Source organism: Pseudophryne corroboree, chromosome 1, assembly GCF_028390025.1.
Source record: "Pseudophryne corroboree isolate aPseCor3 chromosome 1, aPseCor3.hap2, whole genome shotgun sequence".
NCBI classification, from domain to species: Eukaryota; Metazoa; Chordata; class Amphibia; order Anura; family Myobatrachidae; genus Pseudophryne; species Pseudophryne corroboree.
The window spans coordinates 1,189,837,741-1,189,846,950 of NC_086444.1; the positions used below are offsets into that span (position 1 = coordinate 1,189,837,741).

At 40.8% G+C, this 9,210-nt stretch overlaps 2 pseudogenes; both read right to left on the minus strand.

The window, feature by feature from the left end:
• Positions 1-3,041: 3,041 nt before the first annotated feature.
• Positions 3,042-3,159, minus strand: LOC134939801 (5S ribosomal RNA; annotated as a pseudogene).
• A 149-nt stretch (positions 3,160-3,308) lies between these two features.
• Positions 3,309-3,426, minus strand: LOC134942200 (5S ribosomal RNA; annotated as a pseudogene).
• Between the last annotated feature and the right edge of the window lie 5,784 nt (positions 3,427-9,210).

Genomic DNA, 9,210 nt, shown 5'->3' on the forward strand with positions numbered 1-9,210 from the left:
AGCCACAAATGTGCATGTGTCTACTCAAAGGATCAGAAACAGACTCCATGAGGGTGGTATGAGGGCCCGACGTCCACAGGTGGGGGTTGTGCTTACAGCCCAACACCATGCAGAAAGTTTGGCATTTGCCAGAGAACACCAAGATTGGCAAATTCGCCACTGATGCCCTGTGCTCTTCACAGATGAAAGCAGGTTCTCACCGAGCACATGTGACAGACGTGACAGAGTCTGGAGATGCCAAGGAGAATGTTCTGCTGCCTGCAACATCCTCCAGCATGACCGGTTTGGCAGTGGGTCAGTAATGGTGTGGGGTGGCATTTCTTTGGGGGGCCGCACAGCCCTCCATGTGCTCGCCAGAGGTAGCCTGACTGCCATTAGGTACCGAGATGAGATCCTCAGACCCTTTGTGAGACCATATGCTGGTGCGGTTGGCCCTGGGTTCCTCCTAATGCAAGACAATGCTAGACCTCATGTGGCTGGAGTGTGTCAACAGTTCCTGCAAGACGAAGGCATTGATGCTATTGACTGGCCCACCCGTTCCCCAGACCTGAATCCAATTGAGCACATCTGGGACATCATGTCTCGCTCCATCCATCAATGCCACATTGCACCACAGACTGTCCAGGAGTTGGCGGATGCTTTAGTCCAGGTCTGGGAGGAGATCCCTCAGGAGACCATCTACCACCTCATCAGGAGCATGCCCAGGCATTGTAGGGAGGTCATACAGGCACGTGGAGGCCACACACACTACTGAGCCTCATTTTGACTTGTTCTAAGGACATTACATCAAAGTTGGATCAGCCTGTAGTGTGTTTTTCCACTTTAATTTTGAGTGTGACTCCAAATCCAGACTTTTATGGGTTAATACATTTTATTTCCATTGATAATTTTTGTGTGATTTTGTTGCCAGCACATTCAACTATGTGAAGAACAAAGTATTTAATAAGAATATTTCATTCATTCAGATCTAGGATGTGTTATTTTAGTGTTCCCTTTATTTTTTTGAGCAGTATATATATATATATATATAAAATGGTAGATGTAAGGGGAGCGCTCAAACAACAGTCTCAATAGATTTCTTCAGATTGAATATCCACATTCGATAAAGGTTTCTAGAAAAAACCCTCTCACCAGAATACACCCAGACAGCAAAATCACTAATTAGTCCATTTCCTTTGAAAATGTAGAATTTTTTAAAACTTTATGTATTAACAGCTCTTACATTAGTCTTGACATTCATGGGATAAGATCTTAATTGGACTCGCTGTCTACCCCAGCTGGGGGAGCTCCTAGAACAGTTTGTCCACCCACTATGTCTAAGGGTGACGGTCTTAGACATAGTGGGTGGACAAGCTGTTCTAGGAGCTCCCCCTGGCTGGGGTAGACAGCGAGTCCATTAAGATCTTATCCCATGAATGTCAAGACAAATGTAAGAGCTGTTAATACATAAAGTTTTAATAAATTCTACATTTTCAAAGGAAATGGACTAATTAGTGATTTTGCTGTCTGGGTGTATTCTGGTGAGAGGGTTTTTTCTAGAAACCTTTATCGAATGTGGATATTCAATCTGAAGAAATCTATTGAGACTGTTGTTTGAGAGCTCCCCTTACATCTACCATTTCATCTTTAAACTTCTGGTTCTCGACTGGTAAGAGGACCTGCTATTGGGGATTGGCTGCCAAAATCTCTCCAAGGACTTTTATGCCACAAAGGCTACACAATTAGCGCAACTGGATATTGTTTTGTTGTTGTTGTTTTATATATATATATATATATATATATATATGCATGGAGATCAGCAGCACTCCATCCAGAAATGTAATAAATTCAGTAAGCCGGTGCCCTCCAAGTAACTACCCCAAATGAGGTGTCCAAAGATACATATAGCAATCAGCGGCACTCACGGCTCCCAGGTAGGGAAAAGAAGACTCTCAGTCGTTGTGCGGTCAATGTTTCAATGTTATTAACCTTAACATTTTCATCAGGACATAAAACATACAGAGTGGGAACACATACCTTTAAACCTGTCCAAGGGGAATCCGTGGCGCCCGCCGGGTCTCGGTCCTCAAATGATGACATCACAGAGCTGCGCCAGCCGCGGCGTCACGGAGAACCCCAGACCACCTGTGTATACTGATTGCAGCCTAAGCCGCGTGAAAGAATAAAAACAAAAAACATAAACAAAGCTCTTACATGCTGGAAATAAACTTGGAAATTTAGCAACATCTAAAGCTTACCATAACAGAAATGTAGCTACATAGAGAGGCATAAATGTATACAATGTAATGCATACTCTGTTATGAGCATAGGGGATAGGGTCCAGATCAATTAACCAAATGGATGTTCCTTATTAACCATATAAGGGAAATGCAATATATCGTAAGGAAAGCTTCGCCTACTGCGATCGTGTGATGTTAAAATAGCTCAGCTATAAGGGTTAAACTTATAATGTGGCCAGGAAAGATGTAATATCTGTCCTTTGGTCCGCAATTATTATACACTAGGCGATTCATCGCGCCCTACGGGCGCTCTTCACACCGTCGTTTGTGGCTACGCCCCGTTAACCCCTGCACTCCTTTGAACATACGCAGGCCGGTAGAGAACAGATGCAGAAATGCAGGGCAATATAGAGGGCACAATTGAAAAGGAGAGAAAAGACAAAAAACCCTTGTTTGGGAGCACTCGTTTGTAATGATTGGTATAATGTGAAGTGAAATAAATGATGAAATGAGATAAAACTTAACCTTTAATTGTTTCTTGAATAAAAGAAAATAAATGTGAAATAATTTTGAGACTCGTGTCTGATGTTTAGAGTGAGAACCTTGTTTAACCTTTTTAACAAATGAGGTACAAGGTAATGAAGGAAGGTGAAAATATCAGAAAAAATGTGTTTAATGGATACCATAGATTTCTGATGAAAAGAGGGTATCCAGAAGAGTCACTGTACATGCCTTGGAATGAAGGTTTTAATTATAGCGTAATATGGTAGCAAAGTTAGGTTAAGATGAAGGGAGATGGCAAAAAGAATATTTAGGGAGAGGGGCCCACTGCACCTGGTATTCTCAGGAGGTTTCCCTTCCTGATACTGACCAGGCCATACCTGCTTAGCTTCCGAGATCGGACAAGATCGGGCGTATTCAGGGTAGTATGGCCGTGGGCCTGTTGTTATAAATGTGAGAAAAGAGATAGGGGGAAATCCACTCCTATTATCTGTACTGTACATAAGTCAAAACCATGGATAGTCTGGGAGGGTTTTTCCAGAAGCAGGGATGTGAGAAGCGTTGGATGGGATATTTCCTTTTTAAAAAGGCCCACTGCACCTGGTATTCTCAGGAGGTTCACCTTCCTAGTACTGACCAGGCCATGCCTGCTTAGCTTCCGAGATTGGACAGGATCGGGCGTATTCAGGGTAGTATGGCCGTGGGCCAGTATAGAGGAAATATCGATGAGATGGGAGAATATACACGCTCTGCTTTCTGTACTTCACACTCAACCAGGGCTATAGACAGTCTCAAAATGGTATTTCCAGACAAAGGTGTGTCAGGATAATTCTGAGTGTCTAGGATTTGTTAGGGTACAGGATAAATTAGAGGTGTAGTGTGGTAGGTAGAGTTTTGCAGAAAGTGAGCTCTCAAAAAAATGCTGAATAAAGATATGTACTGTGTATGTATGTATCTCAAGCCATAGATTAAGAAACACCAAATGATAAATGGGACTCACAGCTCAGAAACGGCTCATAAATGACAAAAAAATGTTGTAATTGCTAGTCCCCTAAGGGGAAACCAGATGAGTAGTTATATGCTGGCAAGGAGCTCAAGGCTGGCTCACAAATGAAATATATAGCCTAATAGTGAGAGTGAGGATGATCGATACCAATTATTAACGAACAGAGTTCAGAGCTGACTCCAAGATGGTTAGGTAACAAATGGCACTATAATTGCTGGTCCCCTGGAGGGAAGCCAGATGAGTGCTCATATGCTGATAAGGAGCTCAAGGCTGGCTCACAAATGGTACAATAATAAGAGTGAGATTAATTGATACTAAATAATTGATGATGAATACAAATGAATAGAAAATGCTACCATAAATAAAGTTATAAGAAAATCAGGGTAATGTATCAAAAAAATAGTACATAAACCTTAGAGGCATAGGCGGGGAATAAGTGCAAATAAAACACAGTTCTAAGACAGAGGAGAGTGTAGTGGTATACAGAGGTCTAGTATCTGTTACCACTGTCATTAGGTAAGCTGTCAACTCTTTACAAACTGATGGTGAGTATAAGCATGAATTAAACCCTGGTGGTCTAGTGAGATTCACCACGGTACTGGTATAAATGACAGCAAAAAAACAGCAAAAAAACGGGTATATAGTCAGTGTTAGGCAGGGGATAAATTCCCATGTGCCCTGATGATCTAATGTTACTTGCCGCAGTACGCTTAAAACCCTGGTGGTCTAGTGTTGGTTACCACGGCCGCAAGGTATGCGGCGGATGCTGTGCTGGTCTCCTCTGTCCGAAGTCCCGCTGCAGTGATGATCGCGGCCGCCCGCTTCCGGACTGGGCGTAGCCGCGATGACGTCACTATGGACGTTCTCGACGTACGTTTCACCTATTCAGGCTTGGTCACGAGAGCCTCTCTCTACTGCTCTCATGTGGCCAGTACTTAAGTGTTAGAAAGACCAATGAAAATGTCACTTAGATTTGACAGACTGATAGTCGAACCTATCAGATCTCAGGTGGGTTGACCAGTAGGATTATTATTGAAAAAGGGGAAAAGGGGGAGGGAAAACGGGGATAGATGGAAAGGAATACAATAGAGAAAATGGTGATGATGGAAGAATGTGGTGATAGGATGTGAAAAAAATGGGAATAAAGAAAAATGAAAATGAAAATAAAATAAAATAAAATGAAAAATGAGTATGAATGTGAAAATAATAAAAAACATGAAAATAAATATAAATATAAAAATAAAAATAAAAAATAATATATATATATATATATATGTGAATTGAAATAATAAATATGAATATAAAATAAAATAAAAATAAAATAAATATAAATAATAATAATGTAATAAAATTAAAAATAATGATGATAAAAATGAAATATAATAATAGAAATAAATAAATTTGAATAAAAATAATAATGATAATAAATATAAAATAAAAATGATGATGAATATGGAAATAAATATAAATATAAATGTAAAAATAAATGTAAATATGATAAATATAAAAATAGATATGAAAGGGGAGGGAGAAGGGGGATGAGTGATGGTGTGCAGCGATGAAATGTGGAAGAGGATGAGACTGATATTAGATGGTGAAAAGGGGAAGGGGTTGTGACTTGGGTGTGAGGATTGTAGTGTGGAAAAAGAGGGGGGGTTGTGTAGGAGGAGTGGAAAATAGAAAAAAGGATACTATGAATATAGGTGTGTTGATGGGAAAGTGAGTGAGTGTTAAGTTGTGTGCTGTGTGAAAGAGGTGAAGTGTAAGCAGGATGGAATGAAGAAAGGGGTGTAGGTGGGGCTGGAAAAGCATGGAAGAGATGTGGCAAGTGAAGAGAAGGTGAAGTGAGGAGACGAGCTGGGGAAAAAGTGAAAGCAAGAGAATAAGTGAAAATGAGAGAAAATTGATGAACAAAAGTATGATTATGAAAATGTGGTGATTGACTGAGGATGGTGATAAAAAGAAAGGGGGGGGGTTGGTGAGGAAAAGAAGGAAGAAAAGAGAGAAAAAGAGAGAAAGAGAGAGAGAAAGAGAGAGAGAGAGGGAGGGAGAAAAGAGTGGGTTTGTGGTTGTGGAAAATGATGGGGAGTTATAGAAAAAAGGGGGGGAGGAAGAGGAGAGAGGGAAAAGAAGGAATGAGTAACAGAGAGAAAGAGAGAGAAGGGAAAAGAAGAAGAAAAAAAAGAGAGAGAGAAAAGAAAAAAGAAGAAAAAATGGAAGAAGGTGATGATAGAGAAAGAAAAAAAGGGGAGGGCGGGGAATGAAATGGAATGATGAGGCGGGAAAGGAGCAGGATTAATGGATATTGGGATTATGTGGGTAGAAAAATGCTGTAATTGATGTTTTCATTTAAACCCTTGGGCATAAGAGTGTCCAATTTGAAGATCCATTCAGATTCCTTTTTCTGGAGTGCCATGCTGTAATCTCCTCCTCTTAATCCCATTTTTACATGTTCTAAACCTGAAAAATGTAAATCTTCTATTCGACTGTCATGGAAACGTAGAAAATGTCTGGCGACTGTGGTGAGCTTCTTGAACTGGGCTAAGTCAGATTTGGCATTCCTCACTGTGCTGATATGTTCAAGTGCCCTGACTTTGAACATACGAGATGTCATGCCCACATACCTTAAATTACAGGTACATGAGATGCAATAGATCACATTCTCTGTCCTACAGTTGAAGAAATCTTGCACTGTGATCTGCTGATTGAATCTGTCCGTGACTGACGTAAGGTTGGTAACGTGTGGGCACAATTTACATTTACCGCAGGGATAGCTACCTTTGAGAGGTCTTGGCTTTGAGGGCTGCGAAAAGTAACTTCTTACCAGTTTATCTTTTAACACTGAACTAATCCCCTCTTGCGCTGTAAATAGTATGATATGGCTCAAAGTTCAATAAGGACAAATGGATAAATTCATATATTCTATATATTTTTTAATAATACATATAAATATATATATATATATATATACACTTTACAATGAACTATTAGACCGGTCAAATAAAATCGCTAACAAATATATTACCTAGCTATAGGAGGTGGATCTCAGGTAAACTCTGTGCACAGAGTATTTTTAAAAATAAAAATCAGTCCATGTATTGGATTAAAAAATCAATTGACCAACTATAATTCGCACCCATGTAGTGGATAACATATTTAAACGTGGTTATGTATTGGAATTCCTCAATATGTTACCACTTAACCAGGAAGATAGTATTGTGCAGAATAACCGCTCCACACTGGAGCCTTACGTGTAGCTTGCACCAGTGGTTGTATCACGGGAGAGTCCAATGACAGGAGAGACGGTCTCGGGCTGCGGGAACGGCGCTTCACTGGCGCCTGCTGTGCTGATAGTTTACCCGACTTCCAAGCTGCGGGAACGGCGCTTCACTGGCGCCTGCTGTGCTGATTGTTTACCCGACTTCCAGGCTCTCTGAGTACACGTCTCCAAGTGCCGTATGCAGACACCTCAGTCACGGTTGTATTCCGCCAATCTCCGTTTGATCCACGAATAGTACCGCTGGATGGTGGTATATTGTAGGGGTGCAAATAAGCTGGTACAAGGGTCCAAAGGTCTACTTCTGACGCGTTTCGCTCCTCTTATGGGGGCTTCCTCAAAGAATCTTTGAGGAAGCCCCCATAAGAGGAGCGAAACGCGTCAGAAGTAGACCTTTGGACCCTTGTACCAGCTTATTTGCACCCCTACAATATACCACCATCCAGCGGTACTATTCGTGGATCAAACGGAGATTGGCGGAATACAACCGTGACTGAGGTGTCTGCATACGGCACTTGGAGACGTGTACTCAGAGAGCCTGGAAGTCGGGTAAACAATCAGCACAGCAGGCGCCAGTGAAGCGCCGTTCCCGCAGCTTGGAAGTCGGGTAAACTATCAGCACAGCAGGCGCCAGTGAAGCGCCGTTCCCGCAGCCCGAGACCGTCTCTCCTGTCATTGGACTCTCCCGTGATACAACCACTGGTGCAAGCTACACGTAAGGCTCCAGTGTGGAGCGGTTATTCTGCACAATACTATCTTCCTGGTTAAGTGGTAACATATTGAGGAATTCCAATACATAACCACGTTTAAATATGTTATCCACTACATGGGTGCGAATTATAGTTGGTCAATTGATTTTTTAATCCAATACATGGACTGATTTTTATTTTTAAAAATACTCTGTGCACAGAGTTTACCTGAGATCCACCTCCTATAGCTAGGTAATATATTTGTTAGTGATTTTATTTGACCGGTCTAATAGTTCATTGTAAAGTGTATATATATATATATATATATATATATATATATTTATATGTATTATTAAAAAATATATAGAATATATGAATTTATCCATTTGTCCTTATTGAACTTTGAGCCATATCATACTATTTACAGCGCAAGAGGGGATTAGTTCAGTGTTCTAGTGTTACCGGAGACTATAAAGTGCCGGTTCTTTTTGACTTGATTTACCCCAAGTCAAGCTCTCTCCTGCAGCTTGAGTATACAGTATTTGCAGTATTATTTATATATAATTTTTTAATATTTGTAATTTGACCATCAAATTATGGTGATGATATATTAGCGCCTGGTTACATTCCTTTGTATTGTCGCAGTTTATCTTTTAGGATTGGTGCCCTCCTCCAGCTCATGTTGATGTTCTGGCCAATATGGTCCGAGATGTCCTCGTCCATTTTCAAGATGTGCCAATGGGTTTGCAGGATTTTTCTGGCATCTTTCCAATTCTTACAGAAGTCACCGATAAAACGTAGGGTGTTTTTATCTTCCTTAATTTTTGTAGTAGGGAAGACCAAAGAGTCCCGTTCAACTTTCTGTACTTCAGATTTGGCTCTTTTGATAAGTCTGTTGCTATATCCACGCTCTTTCAATCTTGCAGCCAAATCAATACTTTTAGTTTGAAAGGTGGAGTCTTCAGTACAATTCCTTTTAAGCCTAAGGAATTCTCCCTTAGGAATGTTTTTAATGGTTGATGGAAAATGGCTGCTAGTTGAATGAAGTAAGCTGTTGGTTGAGGTCTCTTTCCTGAAAATTTCGGTGGCTATTGTGTTGGTCTCATCTCGATATATCCTGAGGTCAAGAAATGGAATGGAGGATTTGCTGCTGGTGTATGTAAATTTCATATTGATCTGATTGGCATTGAGAGAAAGGATATATTGGTCCAATTTGTCTTGGGTGCCATCCCAGATCATGAAAATGTCATCGATGTAGCGTATCCAAACCAGGATATGGTTGGTGTATTCCTCTTGATCATCATTAAATACCATTTCCCGTTCCCACCAGCCTAAAAAGAGGTTTGCATATGTGGGGGCACATGCCGCCCCCATAGCGGTGCCTCTGGTCTGTATATAGAAACGATTGTTGAAAAGAAAGTAGTTGTGATTCAACACAAAATGGAGTAGTTCCAAAAGGAAATCCTGAAAGTCACCAGTGTCACACATAGACAGAAAGTATTTGACAGCGTTGATGCC